The following is a 20,955-nucleotide window of genomic DNA, read 5'->3' as shown; positions in this document are numbered from 1 at the left end:
CTGGAATTAGCATCACTGCAACCTTGAATAAATTTATTCTAAAAAAACAGAGTGGTCTGGTAGTGTAAACAAAAAGAACTGTAGTAAGGGGGAGCTGTTATGTAAAGACAGCTAAATCTGCCCCATGCTGTACTGCAATACAGATGAAACTTTAGAACACTTTCTAATAGATTGCTACAGATCAAAGGAAACTTGGAAAAAAATTACAAAATATAAATATAAACATAAATTTTGATATGGGAACTATTGCTTATGAATTATTTAATGACTCCTTTTCAAAACAGGAAAAATATATATTATAGTTGATCATATCGTCGCTGTCCAATGAAAGACATGCATCTCCAAAACAGCAACTTTACAGGAGAGAGAAAAAAACTTGTAAACTTTGAATGGAAGTCCATGTAAAAAGAGTTTATTTCAGGTCATTTTGAAAAGTTTTTATTGGTCCGTTCATCAAGACGTTTTGGCACAGTGTAAGGGACAGTTTGTCTGTTCAAATTATGTAGTAAACTAAAAATCGACAAAAATTTAGATTTTTTTTTTATAGGACAGTGACGACATATATTGTAAAATGTCAATTATGGAAAACCAGAACTAGGATGACAATGGATCAAGTTTTTTCAGTTTTTAGTGACATTGTTGAGTCAATGAGATGAATCAAAAAGGACAAAAACGTTTTTAAATATATATATTTTGTGTGATATTATGTATATGTTTTTGGTCTGTATTGTGAATTATGTAGTGTAATATTAAAATTTCTTTTCTCAATAAAACTTCTTCTTAAAAAAAAAATGGCATGTCAGTTGACTTAAGGCAGCATATGTACACATGGTAAAGACTTCCATAATGCAGATGGTTTAAATACCATCCAACAAATAACAAATCTAATAATACTATAGATAATGCAGTAGGAGTAAAGTAGGAGAAAACTTGCCAGTGGGTCGGGATTCATTGGATTATTTTTTTTATGTATTTATTTATTTATTTATTTATCTTCAAACAGATGTGAAGCACATAATAGGCTTTTACTACGTTTACCTCCTGCACTCACAAAAGCTTTTAGTGCTTCACATCAGTGACACTGCGTGTGTGTCCTTGTAGCACAGAGCAGCTCAGCTAAAATGAACCGTGCAGGAATGCAGGAGCAATTTGGGTCTAATTTTTGTGGCCTGTATGAGCTGAGTTACGTTATCTTTATTCAGAGTTTCCAGAGAAAGCTGAAGCGAGCGGCCTGAACTTGCTAAAACTGTTACTGCTGATTTTATCTGAGAATATTCCTCTGCATTGACAGTCAGTTTGCAGTCAGGAATGTATTGTGTGTGTGTGTGTGTGTGTGTGTGAATAATAAGAGAGGGTATTCATTGGAAGGCTATTCATTACCGTGCTGCTTGACCAGGCAGACTCGTTTGGTTTGTTGTGATAACACATGTAACTTACCAAGTGCACAAAAATAGCAATCTGATTTTTTTAGGTTTTTAGTGTCTTGACCCTGATTTCTGCAGAAATGTTTGCTTTATTGATTTAGTACGAGATTTTACGCTTAACTACTAGAAGCACAAACTTAATTGAAATTGGCTTTTAAATTGCCTTGCATTCAGGCATGTAGGCATGTTGCAATGCTCTTACACCCTGTCAACAAACCTTATTTTCACACATTAACTGTTTTCGTATCTTTAATATGAATCTACAATGTAGAAAATAAATTACCGTATGTTTGGTACTATAAGGCACACTTAAAACCCTTTCATTTTCCCCAAAATCATCAGTGCTCCTTTTAATCCGGTGCTTCTTATGTATAAATTTTATCAGTCAGGTATTAAGGAGCAGTAAAGCCACTCCACTGAAGTACAGCGTTATACTGGAGTTTCAGTTTAGTTCTCCAGCAGTATTAGCATTAGTGCTAGCTCTTTCTCAATTCAAAGGTGAGTACATCGGACTGTAGCCTACATGTTTACCATGTTAAAACAAGCTACGTTGAATAAACCGCTAGCAAATATAGCCGTGGTTTACTTAAATCTAAGTTTACTGTAAATAGTGTTTTCAAGAGAGAAATCTGTGTAGATTAACATCCAATGCTCGTTTGATTTTAAAAGAAATTATTATTTTTTTAATTACAGTTTTGTTTATTTAACTTAGCTTAGCTTAGCTTTACAGGTCTGAAGTGCTAAATAAGAAGGAAAACATGGTGACATCCCTGTTCTTTACTGTTCTTTAGTGTTGCTCAATGCACTTTATTATCCAGTCTATAATCCAGTCTATGAAAATAGACTGGAAGATATATGTTCTTTGATAGTGCACATTACAATACGGTGCGCCTTATAATGCAAAACATACGATAAATGAAACTTTTGACTGGTACTGTATGTAAAATAAAATGCACCAAAATTACTTTAAATAAAATCTGTTTTTTTTGTCTTTTTGGAGCGTTTCTTTTCTTTTATTGTAAAGAAGAACTGTCAGATATATGTTACAATATTTTTGTGTGACTGCCATGGTAGGTTATATCGAGAACAAATGCTAATCTATGAGGAATCCCTGTTTATTTTTTATTTTTTGTGTGTTAAGAATAATTTATAATTGTAAAGAGGCTGGTTTTGTTGATATACAGACCTTATCTATCTTTCCCGAGAACTGTTTATCTACAGTGTGGTCGACTCACGGACTCACGCTCTTACAAGCTTTCACAGCTTCTTAACTCTTTAACATCCTGCTTAATGCTCTTATGTCTACTTGGAAATAGAAAGTTCAGTAAATTGTTTGTGTCACCTCTTGCCACTGGTGATCTGTTTGTTTGAGCAGAGGCCAAGCGGAGAATAAAGCCACGCTTTCGAATTCGGGGTCAGAGCAGCTTTTGAGACTCTGCTAATCTTCATCGGGATTTAATCTTTATTTTTAACCTGTAATGCAGAGCAAGTCCCTGCCGGTATTAGAGCATCTGATGTTCTGTGTGTGTGTGTGTGTGTGTCCGTGTGTGTCCGTGTGTGTCTGAGGTGGCTGAATTAATGTGCTTTTGAGGCTAATGGGTGCGCATCTCTGGTCAACAGTGTAGGCTTAGTTCACTCTCTCACAAAAATACTCGGGTTTTGTGCAAATCTGTTCACAGTTTGACTTGAAATATCAGACATTTACTGTGTCTCTCTAATATACTCCCATGTTTTTTATTATTTATCTATCATTACAGTGTCTTGATATAAAGTATGATATTACAGATCAACCAGAACATTACCACATTATACTGATATAAAGAGAATTCAATATTATTATTGGAAATTGTTTGGTTACAGTTGCATGTGTCATGGGATGGGATATACTGTACTTTACTGTATTATTTTACACTATACTGTATTTTTCACACCTAAAATCCTTTCATTTTCCCGAAAAAATAGCACTGCTGGAGCAACATTAGCATTAGCCACTAACCATGCTAATCGCTATCTCTTTCGCCTACCAGAGGTGAGTTTTATTGGCCTGTAGCCTGCTGCTAACCCCGGCTAGCACTGCTTTAAGCAGTATTAGCATTAGCCGCTAACCTTGCTAATCGCTAGCTCTTTCACTGTTCAGAGGAGTAACATGAAAAATGAAATGAAATGTTAGACAGTAAGGCTGTGTCCCAAACAGCACTCTCTGGAACATTACACAGTGCACTACTAACCCAAACCATCCTATTCTGTTAGCAGAACAAGAAATTATCCAGAAGCTGTTTTTAGTGTATTGTCATTGTTACGATTCACTGACACTGTGTGTAAAACTGTCGCAAACTGCCCGACGCCCAATGAGGCGAATGCTCAGTTCAGTGAAGCTCCTGACTGCAGGACATTTCTGCACAGGCATCTGAACTCAAGCCTAAGCAGTCATAGACAACATTACAACAACAAACTACAGCTGAAAACAACAAAAAGAGCATGTAAATGGCAATGGCTGCCAAACATGCTTTTTTAATAAAAGTTTATTTTAAAACAATTTCTGCTTTTTCGGCAGTATCAAATTTACCTATTTCTAATATTGGGTAACCCTACACCAATGTTTGTAGGTATCAGAAATGTATTTTTTTCATTCTATACATGGCTTGACATGTCCTCTAGTATTACATACTAGTACTGGTTCTTGTAAGTTGTTCTTCCCTACGTTAATGAATTGAATCCTCTTCCCCAGCATACTTTACCATAACAGACTGAGTCAGAGTGCAGCTGGTGTGTCATATAGAAACAGCTTTCTCTCTGTACTACTTGGCGTTAAGGTCGTCTTGGCTAATAATTATGTGTTTATTATTTCACTGGGGAAGTATAGGAGGTGTCTCTCATGTGATTTCATATTCAGATTTCTCACTTTGCTGAACTTCTACTGTGGCTTCCAAAGTTTATTCAGTACAAAAGATAACCTGCTGTGTTATACAGGCTGCCATGTTTGTTTTAAATTAAGTTTTTAGTTTGTTAAATTTGTTCTGATGAATGCATTCAGCTGCTTTTAAGTTGTCATCATTGGTGTATTAATGTATGCATAAATGTATTACACTTTTTTATTTATTTATTACTTTGTACTTCTACTGGGAATTCATTTGATTAATTGAATAAAATAAAATAATTGAATAAAATTGATTAATTAATGTTATACTATTTTATTTACTATAGTACTTATTTACTATACTATTTTTTAATATGGCATAATCAAGATTGTACATCTCTACATATACAGTATAACTAAGAAATCTGAGTAGATGCACTTATGCTTCTGTCAAGAAACCTGCAAATGACTCTTTTATGAGGAAGTGATTTTCATATTTTGGAATATCACTCAGCCCTAGGTCATATTAAAGATTAAAGCTAAAAGAAACACATTGACACTACTGGACAGAGCTTTTGGTCCAGTCAATAACTATAAATGATACAGAATCCAGTGTACAAAATTTAACAGTTAACTGCCAGAGCCTTTAAGGAAAACAAGTGAACTTAAAACTGAAAAAGTAATTTTAGTATTGTAAAAAAATATTTCCTACACCTTCAAAAGACAGGAAACATATAAAACAAATAAATACAAACAGCAACAGGAAACAGTTAAAAGAAGGGGCAAAAGAAGGCCTGGCTGACCCACATGGTAAAAGCGCCTTTAGTGCAGCCTTACATTGGACTGGGTCTCAGTTTTAGCAGTGAAGAGAATCATTTTTTGTTTATTTTTCCCCCTACTGTAGCAAAAAACACACCGACCCTTGAGGTTTGAGGTTGACTCAGTTTTGTGAAACTTTAATTGTGCATTGTGCAGCTTGATTTAGGGCGTGTAAGTGTGTCTTTGCTATCGTAACAACAGGAAAAGTACACCTTGCTCAGCTCGCAACACGTAAAAGGCATGTACTAATTTTCCTAATTGACTATGGGTGTGTTTTGGGCGTGTCACTTGCCATTTCCTTTAGGAATGACTTTGTCAGAATGACTCTGACTTTGGTGGATTGCTATTATTGCGGCGCAGGGCTTCTGCGCTTCTCAGCAGAGGAAACTGACCTGTCTGTTGTCAGGGTTTTATCAGTCAGTGGCACACTGTGTTGTCAGCTGCCAAGATAGCAACTTACCAGAAATGTACCTGAAATTCACTTCAACTTGCTATTCTAACTATTTACCTACTGCTAACTATTAGCTAGCTATTCACCTACCGCTAACTATTAGCTAGCTATTTACCTACCGACTGTTGTTGGGGTGTAAGATAGCAATGAGCATGACAGCATGCCTTGCGCAGTGTGTAATATAGGACCCGACCAGTGTAATGGGTGATGGAATTGTATTACACCGACACAGTTCTGCATTCTGCTGTGGAAATGTATTAGATATTAAATAGAACTGTTCATTTCTTCTTTCTTCAGATAGAGGACTCTATCTAGAGGTTTCACAGAGTCAGGGCTGGCCTTCAGAATACCTGCAAAAGCGTATTGGAGGTGCAGACTCTTCCCCTCGCTGTCTGGCAGTCTGGCTCTGGCTCTTTGCTGCAGTGGTTATCCTTGATTAAGTGCTGGGCCTAAATGTAGCAGCAGATTGGCTTGAGTTCAGTTCTGAATGAACTGCAAAACTGTTTAGACTTTCCCTCAGAAGCTCAACCACAGAAAAACTAAAATGTCATAAGTGCCCTCGAGTGCTCCCTACACACACTTCATTAACACTTCATCCAGGATCTCCCACAGAGGTCTGACGGCCCTGACGTACTGTTTCAAAGAGATCTTGGAACTGTGGGACCTTTAACACTCCCTTTGATAGAATATTAAATAAAAATAGATATATTTTAAAGTCAAAAGAGCACTGGATGGTAATCTACACAGGTTTCTCTCCTGAAAACAGTTTATTTGGGTGAGTAAAGTGCTTCTGTTTATTTACAGTAAGCTTAGATTCACAAAGGTGTTAGCATTAGCTGCTGAGTGCTAGCGCTAGCGGTTAGCAGCTAATGCCATTGGACAGGGCTACACTGAGAAACCCTGAGTTTTCTGGAAACCCAGAGCATTATTAGCTTGCGGTTTGTCCCATGTAGCATGTTTTACACAATAAACGCGCAGACTACAGTCCAATATACTCACCTTTGAACAGTGAAAGAGCTAACTCTGCGGTTAGCGGCTAATGCTAACACTAATGCTGCTCCAGCAGTGCTAGCCGAGGTTAGCAGCAGGCTACAGGCCGAAAATACTCACCTCTGAATGGTTTGATTAAGAGCTAGGCCTAAATGTAGCAGCAGATTGGCTTGAGTTCAGTTCTGAATGAACAACAAAACTGTTTAGACTTTCCCTCAGAAGCTCAACCATAGGAAAATAAAATGTCATAGATGCCCTCGAGTGCCCCCTTTTGATAGAAAATAAAATTTTAAATAATATATTTTAAAATCAAACGAGTGCTGGATGGTAATCTACACAGAAAACTGTTTATTTGGGTGAATAAAGTGCTTTTGTTTATTTACAGTAAGCTTAGATTACCAAATTTCTTCATCACTAAGGCTGGGGCGTTAGCATTAGCTGCTAAGTGCTAGCGCTAGCAGTTAGCAGCTAATGCCGTTGTAAGGAACCCTGAGTGTTTCAGAAACCCAGGATGCTATCAGCTAGTGGTTTGTCTCACGTAGCTTGTTTAAACACTGTAAACGTGCAGAATACAGTCGAATATACTCTCACGTCTGAACAAGGAAAGAGCTAGCTCTGCGGTTAGTGGCTAGTGCTAATGCTAATGCTGCTCCAGTAGTGCTAGTCAAGGTTAGCAGCAGGCTACAGGCCGATAATACTCACCTCTGAATGGCCTTGATTAAGTGCTGGGCCTAAATGTAGCAGCAGATTGGCTTGAGTTCAGTTCTGAATTAACTGCAAAACTGTTTAGACTTTCCCTCAGAAGCTCAACCACAGAAAAACTAAAAAGTCATAAGTGCCCTTGAGTTTTCGCCCTCAAGGCTGGGGCATAAGGATTAGCATTAGCCGCTAAGTGCTAGCACTAGCAGTTAGCGACTAATGCCGTTACACAGCGCTACACTGAGGAACCCTGAGTGTTTTGGAAACCCAGAGTTCTATCAGCTAGCGGTTTGTCTCACGTAGCTTGTTTTAACACGGTAAACACGCAGACTACAGTCCAATATACTTTCCTCTGAACGGTGAAAAAGCTAGATCTGCGGTTAGCGGCTAATGCTAATGCTAAAGCTGCTCGAGCAGTGCTTGATTAAGTGCTGGGCCTAAATGCAGCAGCAGATTGGCTTGAGTTCAGTCCTGAATGAATTGCAAAACTGTTTAGACTTTCCCTCAGAAGCTCAACCACAGAAAAACTAAAATGTCATAGGTGCCCTCGAGTGCTCCCTACACACACTTCATTAACACTTCATCCAGAATCTCCCACTGAGGTCTGACGGCCCTGACATACTGTTTCAAAGAGATCTTGGAACTGTGGGACCGCGGGCCTTTGACACTCCCTTTGATAGAATATTAAATCGACTGTATTATTTTAAAAGACTGCTGGATTTCCAACCGTGCACAATATGCCTGCACCAAGTATCACGTCCACGCACACACATGCCGCGCATTCGCACTTTGAAAATGCACGGTCTGTTCATTTAAACCTCACTCTGTTCTCCCCTGCAGCACAATCTCACAGCGCTCTGTCTATCTCTCTCTCTCTCTCTCTCTCTCTCTCTCTGTCTGTCTGTTGTGTCACATTATGTTGATAGTGTTGGTAAAAGCTCAGTCACTGCAGTGAACACTCCGTTAACTTTCCAGCGCTCGTCCCCAGTGTCCTTAAAGCCCCTCATCTCACTGACCTTTTCATCACAACCAGCTTCTGATGGCTTCAGTTCTGTGCATTAAATCAGCTCATTTAACAGACTGCACTTGTGCACACACATGCATTTTATACACACATTAGTAAAATATTCCCTTTAAAAGAAATTACAGAATTAAACATACATCAATTACTTTATGGTTAACGTCAAACATAATATAATATATATTAATTATAGATCAATCACTTTAAAGTTAATATAAAATGTTATACACTATTTAACATTTTTCTCGAGTTCCGGAGGCTGACTGATTTGGACTTTTTTCTTCATTTTATTTTAATCTTTAGTGTGTTTGAACTTACAGATTTTGCTAAGAAGCTTAAACAACATTGTAAAAAAATAAGCATTGAATTGAGATGATTTATTAAGTGAAACATGTTTCTGAGAGTGGCTGTTTAAAATTCACTGAATTGTATATGGCTTGTATATGGTACAGTGGCGTGCAATAATGTAAGATGTGATGGGAGAACAGGGCACTAAGTAAAGTGAAGTAAAACAAAACCGAGTTAAATTTTGGAATTAAATGTGCTTGAACACAATTAAACAACTGGCCTGTCTTCAATTTTATTAAATTTAACCTCACTTGTGAGGTAAATTATAAGAAGTGCTTAAATTTAATTTCTGATGATATAATTCGTAGACTTGTCTAGTTTAGTGCTGGATTAAAAGTTACATTCTCGTAATGTATTAGTGTGTAACATGCTCTAGTGTATAATACAGTAACTTGTAGTAACTTGTAACATGTTGCAGTAATGTTATGAACTATAATGAATGATAATGAAAAAATTAAGAATAAAATGCTTCTCTGGTAAACTTTTGTTTACATTCCTTCCCTGTCTCTCTGCACGCTTGGCACTTTAGTTTCCGCCCATTCTTGTTTTTCTGCCCATTTCTGGGCTCCCTATCTCCTTATAAGGCCGTTTTTTCCAGCTGTGTCCCAATTCAGTAGCTGGGGCAGCGATAGTGTATTGGACCGCAACCCTGACGACGAGTTTGATCCCGCGTGAGGAGCGCTGTGTTTATTCATTTATTTATTTATTTATTTATTTATTCTTGGTTTAATCTGCTTTGGGATCAGCTGTTCTGCAATTGGGTTCAACAACCCTCTGGGCTGGAGAGCTAATAGCCTGTAGCACTCCATCCCATTACACATAATGGCTTGAAAAATATCTGGCCCGCAGCCACACTTAATTGCCGACTCCTAGTCTAAACCATCCAGAAAATGGTTTCACACTACAGACGAAGCAGTCCATGGTTCAGTCACCCCAGACTGAGAACTCCTTTTTTGATTGGACTAAACTCTGGTGCTTTGGTTCGGATTGTGGTTTACACATGCTATTTTGGTTCAGACCCAAACAAGGTATGTGTGAATGCCCCCACTAAAAAAGTGAGTGTCCCTCTCTCCTATAGATTATACACTAACTTTAACTTTTGCAATGTAATGATTCTGTCTATCAGTTTGATCAGCTTTTGGCAACGGGCAAAAAAACATGCAACAAAAACGAAGCATCTGTTTTTTTTTAAACTGCTGGTCCTAAAATGACCTTAAACTGTGTTTGTATAAAGGGGCATGTGAAAACATATTTTGGATGTTTCAGATTGTGCCGGGATCCAGTCTGAGGCTGTTCTCATGCAGATAGGGTTTATTAACCTCCTCCGGTTTCCCCCTTTCTCCCTCACTTTCTCCTGTGAGGCGGTGTTAAGTGGAAGCCGATTGGGTAATTTGTCATTTGTTCCCAAGAGAGCAGATCAGGGTTACAGAGGAACACTTCCACTTCCCTTTCTGTAAAGTGTGTGTGTGTGTGTGTGCATGTATGCGATCATATGTGAGCGAGTGAGAAGGTGATTGAGTGTGACTCACCGAATGGCTCCCACTTCAGCTCCATTCAGCTTCATTCTCAAATTGAGTGTTAATAAAACGTACCTGTCAGTGTGTTTGCTGCTGTTTGAGAGCAGTTGTTTTGTGACTGTACCGTATTTTTCGCACTATAAAGTGCACTGTATTATAGGCGCATTATGTGATACTAGTAAGGAACAGGGGTGTTGCAACGTTTTCCTTCTAATTCAGCAGAGTGCTGGTGCTAAGCTATGTAAACAAAACTGTCATTCTTAATATTTTTAATATTATTTTAAAGTCAATCGAGTGCTGGATGTTAATCTTCACAAATTTCTCTCCTGAAAACTGTTTATTTGGGTGAGTAAAGCTCTTTCATTTATTTACAGGAAGCTTAGATTCCCAAATTTAGCATTAGCATTAGCCATTAGTGCCTAATGCTGCTGGACAGCTCTACAGTAAGAAATCCTTAGTGTTCTAGAAAACCAGGGCGATATTAGCTAGCGGTTAGTTCCATGTAGCTTGTTTTAACAAAGTAAACACACAGAATACAGTCTGATATACTCACCTCTGAATGTCAAAAGAGCTAGGACTTAGCATGGTTAGCGGGTAATGCTAATGCTGCTCCAGCAGTGCTCCAGCAGTGCTAGCTAAGGATAGCAGCAGGCTACTCTACGATATACGCACCTCTGAACGGTGAAAGAACTAGCACTTAGCATGGTTAGCGGGTAATGCTAATACTGCTCCAGCCTTAGTGCTGGAGAAACTTTACTGAAACTCGGAGTGGCTTTACATAAGGTGCATCGGATTATAAGGCAAACTAACAATTTTGAGGAAATGAAAGGATTTTAAGTGCTCCTTATAGTGGGAAAAAATATGGTATGTGTGTGTGTGTGTCTGGCACGCTCACTTTCAGAGTTTCCGGAGGCTACTAAGTGTTTCAGTACGAGCACACGTACAGCGTGGAGCGTGCTGCTAATATAACAGGCTTCCTGTCTTCTTGCACGAGGGAGAAAAATGTTTTGCACAGGGGAGGAAAATCCAGCAGCGACTTGCATGCTGCTGCATACACCTCTTCATACACCGTACACACACGTTACTACACTCACACACACACACACACACTCACACACACATACTGTTACACACTGTTGTCCTCCACCACCCCCTGTTGTGTGAATGACATGGATATTACATCAGCAGTGCAGCTGAGACCCATATCAGATCAGCAGCTGTGGTTCTAGAGAACTGAAATTATACGTATGACTGGAGTGTGTGTGTGTGTTTGTGTGTGTGTGTGTGTGTGTGTGTGTGTGTGTGTAGCTGTAGCCTCACTGGTCTACCCACGATCCGGTCTACGATTCGTTCTACCATGGCTTTGATATGGCTGTGAAATGTGAAAGTAGGTATGTCTGTCAGGTATAATGATCTACATACACAGGAGAACACTGAAACAGGTTTCGCTTCACAAATACAATACAGTGTCTTGCAAAAGTATTCATACCCCTGGAACTTTTCCACATTTTGTCATCTTACATCCAAAAGCTTAAATGTATTTTCTTGAGATTTTAACGGATATACAAACACAACGTTTTGCATAAGTGTGAAGTGGAAGAGAAATGATACATGGTTTTCAAAAAAAAAAAAAAAAAATCAAATAAAATGGGATTGAGCTTCAGTGACGAGACATGAAAATTGCTGTTAATGCAGACAGACACTCTCCTCCAACCTGACTGAGCTTGAGCTTGTTTTGTAAAGAAGAATGGGCAAAAATCTCAGTATGTCTCTAGATGCGCAAAGCTGGTAGAGACAAACCCCAAAGCACTTACAATTAAAATTGCAGCGAATGGTGGCTCTACTAAGTATTGATATAGGGGGGCTGAATACATTTGCACGTCACACTTTTTTTTAGATTTTTATTTGAGCATTTATGTTCCACTTAACACATATGCAATAGTTTGTGTTGTCTATCACTTAAAAAAATGGGGTAATATCTCATATGTCTCATATGTAGTAGTTATGCATGACAATAGGCTATTGTTGTACAGAGTAGCATGACATGTTACAATAATTTCTTTTTTGCCTGTAATGTAGTAGCATTAGTCATTACAATAGTGTAATGCTGAACAAGTTATTACATATGAAACAGAAATGTAATTTACCAGTAATCTAATGTCAATTACAAATAAACATTGCTGAACAAAGTAACTTGTTGTAACATGTTACAATATTTACCTTTTCTAGTAAAGTTGGAATGTAAGGCATTAGTAATAAAGTAGTGTAACCCGTTACTATCTATCTATCTATCTATCTATCTATCTATCTATCTATCTATCTATCTATCTATCTATCTATCTATCTATCTATCTATCTATCTATCTATCTATCTATCAGATTCTTAATTGTTTAGTCAAATAGGCTGAAGTGTGACTTTATTAGCTTTATTAAGCTGTATTAGCTTTATTTATCACTTAAATGGACCAAACATGCATTTTTTAAATTATTAAATGGAAAACATTTGTTTAAGTAAGCACTGCATTGAGGCAATTAGCTATACAGCACAATGGGAACGCTTAATTATGCAATGAGTGCACTTCATAAAATTGCTGTGTAGATCGGCCAAAATAAAAGTGATAAATTGGTTGATTGCCATTCAGCTTTGGAACAGAAATCTGCCTGTTCTGATCTCGGCCTGTATTCCAACTACATGATAAAAAATAGCTTTAGGGAGCTGCAGGATAAAGGCAGGATAATTTAAATACAGTTTTAGATACAGTTTCAGTTTTTTAGTTGTTTAACCAGGAGAGATCTGCTCGAACAGCAGCATCCTTGTAAATGTCACTCTCTCACTTATGACCTAAAACAGTGGGTGTTTTTTTTTAAGTGGTTGGAGGGGGTTCAGCTGTTTATCTACAGCATACAGTGTCTCATTCCTTCATACAGTATACTTCATTAATATACTCTCACTTCTCCTCTAGCTTTCTGTCTCTTTCTCTCTGAGTAATATGTATCCCACCCTGTCAGCCCCTTCTTAATTTGTGTTGGAATATTTGTTTGCTTCATATGCTAGATACAGTATGTTGGCAAGAACCTGAAGATATGATACTTTATGATTTAATAAATTGCAATGTATTGTAATAGTGTAAGCGTTGAAGTAAACTGACATGCCACAAGTCATGTCAAGGAGATTGCTGGTTCGAATCCCGGTCATGCAGCTTGCCATCAGCTGCTAGGGCCCTGAGACAGCACAATTGGCCTTGCTCTCTCTGGGTGGATACAGTAGATGGAGCTCTTTCCCCTTATCACTCCTAGGGTGATAAGCACAAGGCTGCATCTGTGAGCTGATGTATCAGAACCAAGTCGCTGCGCTTTCCTCCGAGCGTTAGCGCTGTGATGCTACTCAGCAATGCTGCATCAGCAGCAGTTCAAATATATAAGAGACAACTGAAAAATAATGAGTTTCTTTGATTTTATTAAATTGAAAACCTCTGGAATAAAATCAAGCTGAACTGTTTGAATTTTTGCACCAGGAGTGGCATAACGTTATCCAAAAGCAGTGTGTAAGACTGGTGGAGGAGATATATATGTATATATGTATAATTTAGTAAAAAAAAAAACGTGTGTTAAACAAACCGGAACATTTTGTATTATATTAGAATTCAGGCTTTCAGTTAACAGCTGTGCTGAACTCGTCAAGAGTTAATAACTTGAATTTCTTGCTTCTTAATTAAAGTTAAAGTTTGAGAGCATCAGTTGTAAAGTTGTGAAGAGGTAGAGTTGATATACAGTGAATAGCCCTATATTGGAGTAATTTTCTAATCCATATTATGGCAATCTGTGTCCAAATTTTGTGATAAATGAATAATGGATGAAAAGGAAAGTAAAAAAAATATACTTTTTATATTGACTATATTGAGTTTGTATCAAGTAACACATCTAGCTATCTAGCTGCTTGTGTTTAATCACAGCACAAAGAACAACAATAATATATCACAATACTTTGATATATTTATGAATAATTTCTTACACCCCAGGCCTTTTTGGCCTTGTTGAGTTGATTGTGAACAGATGTGCATATTTTTGTTTTATTTTATCACACATGCTATTGAATACAAACCTAAGATGTTTTGAGTTTGTGAGTGTGTGTGTGTGTGTGTGTGTGTGTATATGTGTGTGTGTGGAGATGTTGTTCACATGTTGTTATGATCTGGTGCACGGATGCTACAGGCTGCAGTGCAGACAGAGGGCAGACGGTCTTAATGAGGGTCAGTGTGTGTGAGCATGCTGTGTTTATCTCTGCAGACCTTTCAGATCCTGCGTCTGCTGCTGCTGCTGCTTTTTTGTTTTCTACTGAGGAACCAGTTTCAAAGCTGTGCCCACGCATGTGTGTGTATACACACACACACACACACACACATGCAGTGTAAGTCGTATGTGCATAAGATAGAGAAGAAACAGCGGAGACAGTTTTGAATTTCAGGGAAGGATTTGTCACTTGTCCAACAGTGTGTCTTTATATGACTCGTGTGTGTTTCTATGTGTGTGTGTTGCGTACAAATCTGTTTGAAGGAGCATTTATGCACCCAGCCGTGTTGGTGTGCTCTGTGTGTGTGGTGGTTTGTGTAGCGTAGCAACAAGCAGAGATTGCCTAGACAAATATACCCTTTAATTCCTGACTGAATGTTTTAAGGCTTTTACGTGTCGTGGCAGATGGTGGATGAGGCCGTGCCTTTTTTCCTTTTTTCTCTTTTTTTTTTCTCCGGAACTTCATCAGCAAATGAGTGTTTTCAAATGTCAGGCCAGCACAGCCTCAAACCAGCGCAATCTCAATCTGGCATCTTATCCCTGTCGTCTAGGTTCTGCCATCGCCAGAACAGGGAGGGTAGAGTGGAAAGAAGAAGCCCTGTGACGCAAAGAACAGCTGAGCAGCACAGCCTCACCATAGCACAGCCTTAAATATAATTTAAAAGAGTATTTCGGTGTAAAATTGACTTTTGTTGTAGTAAAACATGATAAAAAGTACTTACCCTTGATGAATAGTACACCTCCGCTTTCTTACAGCTTTCTGAGATACAGGCATTTTGTTCTTTTTTTTCCCAGTACCCTAAACAACTGTATTGGGGCATATTTTGCCCAGATAAATCGCCTTTTCCACCGTTATCCAGCTCAAAGTAGCTCCACACCTCCTTGCTAGAATCTGTAGATCTCTGACATTTAAAACAAGGCACTTTTAAGAACTTTAAAAGTGCACAAGAAGCTTATTAAAAACCACTGTTTACATCCCATAATGCTAGCTTTCAGCTCAGAGCGCCGCCATTACTACACCCAAAGTCAATTTTACACCTGAGTTCTCCTTTAAGTTAAATATAATTTTCTTTACCCATGCAGCAGACATGCTCTACTGTTCTACAGTTTTAGCCACCTTTCAAATTTAAATAAATAAATAAATAACTTTATTAGAATAAATATTAGCAACATTCAGGTTTACATTCAGTTTACGTTGCTGAGAAGTAGAAATAGAAGTGCTGCGCCGTTAAAATAGCAATGCACCAAAGTCAGAGCACACCTGGCTATTAAAAGGAATGGCATGTGACACGCGGATTGGCTCATTTTATGTTATGCCCTATACACACCTATAGTTAATTAGGAGAATTAGTACACTCCTTTTGTGCGTTTCGCAAGGAAAAATACTTTTCTTGTCGTTACGATAGCAAAGACACACTGGCATCACAGCAACCACATTGGACGCTATAACAAGCACCTAGAATACCATATCAACCACAGAGCAACACCATAGCAACTACTTGGGACGCCATAGCAATCAGCTGTCAACCACCTAGATACCATAGCAACCCAATAGCAACACCATAGAGACCAACAAACTAGTAATATCATAGAAAAAGCATAGCATATGTTGCATTTGGAACAAGAGATCAACTATTAGTTTACTTTTTATAATGTGATAAATTCTTGTTACTATGTATTGTATTTATTTATTTGCTTGTATTTGTTCTTAAATGATCTAGAGATGTTTTTTTTACAAACTTTTATTTACTAGTAATACATTGTTTTTAAAGATGTGCTCAGATCTCTAAAGTCTCCACACAGTATCATGTACAGTATCAGATACAGTTCTGTTCAGAGTCATGTGACTAAGATAGTTATGAGTTAGTGTATGAGTGTAATGTATTGAGGCCAAAAGTTCTCCTTTATATTAATTGAGTGCTGAAATTACCCTCTCTCTGCTGCGTTATGATGATCTTAGCACTCTCGTGCTTTCGGGCTAGCCGGCCCTGAGGAGTAATCCGGTAATGAGCTCCATCTGAGCTCCATTATGGCGGGGTGGAGCCGCGATTTGCACTCATGGGCATGATTAATCAGTCCCAATTCCCTTTGAGACTCATCAGCTCCAGGTAGGGATAGGCAATATTTCAGAAGTAAAGAATAATCTCATAATGTTTTCTCTCTCAATACTGATTTTGATATTGGGATAGCAATATTGAGTGGCATTCTAATAGAAGCCACTAATAACTCGTGCTTGTAAAATGTGTAAAACTAACATGCCTTAAAGATGAAGCAGAGTAAAGACTTTTTTAATGATAGTAACCAGATATCTCCCTCAAGAGTACATCATGCATCCTAGTCCACTGAGTATTGAACACAGCAGAGCGAGCAAAATTAGCTAACGAGCTCCACCATGCAGTTCTGTATGGGAAGTGATAGACTTTTTTAGCTAGTGCTCACAGTAGTCAGAGTTGAACAGCATTTTTCATGTGGTTGATTCCAAAATGTAAAGTAAAGAGAGCACACAAAAAATAAGTGTGTCAGCTTCTAAAGCACTGATTGGTCTATCTCTAATATGGCTATATGCTATATAGCATGATAAAAAGGCTCTATCAGGTGAATCATACCATTGTGAGAATCATTTCTTCCTGGCTAGATGACAGTATGGACCACACTCACTGTTTCAGAACCCATTAAAGGTAGTTTTGAAATCCCTGTACTGATTTTGATATTGGGATAGCAATATTAAGTGGCATTCAAATAGAAGCACACTTTCGTTATCAGACGATCTTTAGTCCAAATTTGCAGATAATGTAGTTGACTTTGACTCTACCTCGTGCTTGTAAAATGTGTAAAACTAACATGCCTTATCAATGAAGCAGAGTACAGACTTTCTTTTAATGATACTAACCAGATATCCCTCTCAAAAGTACATCACTCAACCTATAGTCCACTGAGTCTCGGACACATCAGAGCGGGCAAAATTAACTAACGAGTTCCACCATGCAGTTCTGTATGGGAATTGATAGATTTTCTCAGTTAATGCTCAGAGTAGTCAAAGTTTGACAGCATTTCTTTTTTATGTGATTGATTACTACTTAAAAGAATGAGTTTCTTTGAATTTACCGAATTGAAAACCTTTTGGAATATAATCAAGAGGAAGATGGATGATCACAAACCATCAAACCAAACTGAACTGCTTGAATTTTTGCACCAGGAGTATAAAGCATAAAGTTATCCAAAAGCAGTGTGTAAGGCTGGTGGAGGAGAACATGATGCCAAGATGCATGATTACAAACTGTGATTAAAAACCAGGGTTATTCCACCAAATATTGATTTCTGAACTCTTAAAACTTTGTGAATATGACCTTTTATTTGCATTATTTGCATTTATATGCATTTATTTGCATTTATTTCAGACATTTCTCATTTTATATTTGAAATTAAGGAAACATGTTGTCTGTAGTTTATAGAATAAAACAACAATGTTTATTTTATTTAAACATAAACCTATAAATAGCAAAATCAGAGAAACTGATGAAAAGATTTGTAAGACACAGTCGGTACAGCACAGTGCAGCACAAAGAGCAAAATCACAATGCTGTTTTTTTTCTGTATATCTGTGTAGTTCTGAGTGCTTCAGAATCATCCATTCGGGACACTGGCCTGCCAAAGACCCTGCCTCAGGGATCTCACCAAGAGAGTGTGTGTGTCTAAGCAAAAAAGGGAGAAGGCTGTGGTTTAAAGTGTGTGTGTGTGTTGTTGTGTACTTTCATGCATTTTCATGACAGAAATGTCCTAAAAAAACTTTGTAGGTAGGGATCTGGAAACTGTCCTATATTTTTGATGTATTTAATTGTTTCCCTTGAGTTCTGAGGTTGTGGCCTGTGTTATATGTTACTTTTACACTTTTTACTTTAAAATCTCTCTTTATTTCTACTAATAACATTTCTAAAGCAGATGTAAACTCAATAGGTGTAAGTGTGTAAAATTTTGCTATTTGCTATTTAGCATTTTTATATGAACTATATGGACTGGGAACATAATGACACACTCTAAAAAACAGAGGTACGATATGAGTACTTTTTTGTACTCAAAGGTACACTCTTCATAATTGTACCCTCAAAGGTACAATATTGGTCTTTACAGGGTCAGATTTGTTCCCTCTGAAGTACAAAGTAATTTCTAACAGAAATAAGTACAGATTTCTACCATTTAACCAGCCAAAAGGAACATTCAGTATTCTGTACCAATGTACCAATAAACAATATATATTTAAATTGCACATTTTTTATTTGAAAGCCAGACAATTTTGAATCATCAAGTTTTTGAGCCATATTCAGTTGATGATAATGTTTATAATCTTTATAATCTTTACTGGCACAAAAACCATGGGTATAAAAAAGGACTTTCACTGAAAGGTACTTTTTTGTACCTCAATATAAGGTACAGCCCCAGAGACAAGCTTTGTACCATTTTAAGTACAAATCTGTACCTATATTTCTTAGAGTGCACTATTGGAAACCAAGCTAAAATCATATTTTAAAAAGTAAAAATTTCCATGATTTTCCAAAACCTAGGTGAAGGTGAAAAGCTTACATTTATTTATGTCTAAATATGTGCTTATTGTTATTACCATCTTTTACAAAATACCATATACAAAAATACATTTACAAGTATTAACAAGAAAGGGGAATTATCTGAAACAACATATGGGCACAGTGTGTGATTTGCACTAGTCAGCAAAGAGTCGAAGGATGTTTTCACACCAGCACTATTTTGTCAATTTAAAACAGGCTCCGATTCATTTGTACCTTTAGTGAGTTTCGATTAAGCAGGTGTGAAAACAGTAATTGCACTCAATGTGGATCAGAACAACTGGAGCGGTTCGCTTGTGGTGAGAACGTGATCTGGTCTCAATCCGACCCAGCTATCAAATATACTCCTTTTATTAGAGCTAAACTGCTGATAAGGCACAGTTTAATCTGATTTTAAAATTAGCCAGATAACACCAATTATGACAGCTATGAACAAAAGCTGTCTCTGCTGCTGCTCCATGCTGTTTACACATGCGGTCTGTGCAGCGTCACTGTTCGCAGCCATGCGACAGCACAGCTTTCTGTGCTAAAGCAGCTTTAAATTGCACAGATATATGCACTGTAACACAGAAGCTTCTTGCTATATTTACTAGCTCTGACCAATCAGAGGAGACGATTTGCTCACGTGGTTTATTGGTTTTGCGTTTGGTGCGTTTAGGTTTAAGCCTGTGTGAAACCAAACCAAACAGAGGGAGAAACTCTCCAAGTAAACAGCTGTAAAAACGCCTGTAAAAGAGATTTTTCACCCATTATTTCTAGTAAAAGTCTTGTATTTTTGTAAGATTCTTGGGCTGTCTTGCAAGCATTTTTCAAAGGTATAAGCACTCATCTTGTGGTAGTCTGTTGTGGTTTATTATACTATTGCTTTTGATAGTAGAATTTGCCAGTGAAATGTTCCAATTGACACAGGCTGCAGCGCAAACCCTAAGCCTAAACAGTTGGCGAGTGATTCTTTACATTAAACTCTGCACTGTTATTTATGGTTATAATCCTTTAAAGCAGAGGTCGCTAATAGGCGGGCCGCGGTCCGGGTCTGGACCTAAACATTGTCCAATGTGGACCCAAACCGATAAACTACAGAGAAGTATTTAACTTTATATGCGCTTTTCTGCGTACTGTGCGCAGTAAACTCACAGACCAATCACGTGTGGAGTAAGATTACCAAACGCTCTTCTCTGCCAATCAGATCTGTGCAGACGCGGTAAGCAAAAAATATATAATAAACACACCGCTCCTCATGCGGGATCGAACCCGTGTTGTTAGGGTCGCGGGTCCCGCTGCTCCGGCTGTTGAATTGGGACGCAGCCGTGAAAAAACGCCTTTATAAGGAGATAGGGAGCCCGAGAACGGGCGGAAAAAAAGAGAACAGGTGAGGAATGTAAACAAAATTTGGCCAAAGAGGCATTTATTATTATTATTATTATAATTTTTTTTCGTTATAGTTAAAACAACCTTACAGGATATAGCACTGAATCATAACACATGTTAAAAATCTGTCCGGACCTTGGCCTGTTGAAATTTTCTCTAACTGGACCATACTGAATTCTAATTAAATACCCCTGCTTTAAAGGCATGAGGCTTGTTTGTGTGTGTGTGTGTGTGTCTATTTGAGTTAAGCAGGATGGGGCAGTTAAAGGATTTGGTGGGATTGGTGGAGACCAGAGGGCAGTGATATGGGCAATGACTTTTCTGTAAACAGCTCCATCTTGCTCATGTCTGTAGAGAGCGGTGTTGTGTTCATTAATCCTGTTGTCAGAGTGTGTGTGTGTGTGTGTGTGGTTAAGGGAAAAAGGGAATCTGTGTGTCGTCCATTCATCTTCTAGTAATGATTGCATTAGAACTACTCCATCACAACATGTGCTACTGCTTGACATTTCTGATATTTCATATACACTCACTTGCATACATAATTCAAACATGCACCCCGGAGAAATATGAAAGAAAATGGAAATAAATATCATA

The 20,955-nt window shown here is 37.9% G+C and overlaps 1 protein-coding gene across 2 annotated transcripts in view; it reads left to right on the top strand.

Moving 5' to 3' along the window:
• camk1da (calcium/calmodulin-dependent protein kinase 1Da) overlaps positions 1-20,955 on the top strand; it is a 104,493-nt gene that overhangs the window by 40,315 nt on the left and 43,223 nt on the right. The window lies entirely within an intron of this gene.

This window comes from Astyanax mexicanus, chromosome 2 (assembly GCF_023375975.1).
Source record: "Astyanax mexicanus isolate ESR-SI-001 chromosome 2, AstMex3_surface, whole genome shotgun sequence".
Taxonomy (NCBI): domain Eukaryota; kingdom Metazoa; phylum Chordata; class Actinopteri; order Characiformes; family Acestrorhamphidae; genus Astyanax; species Astyanax mexicanus.
This window is presented reverse-complemented; position numbering and strand designations above follow the sequence as displayed.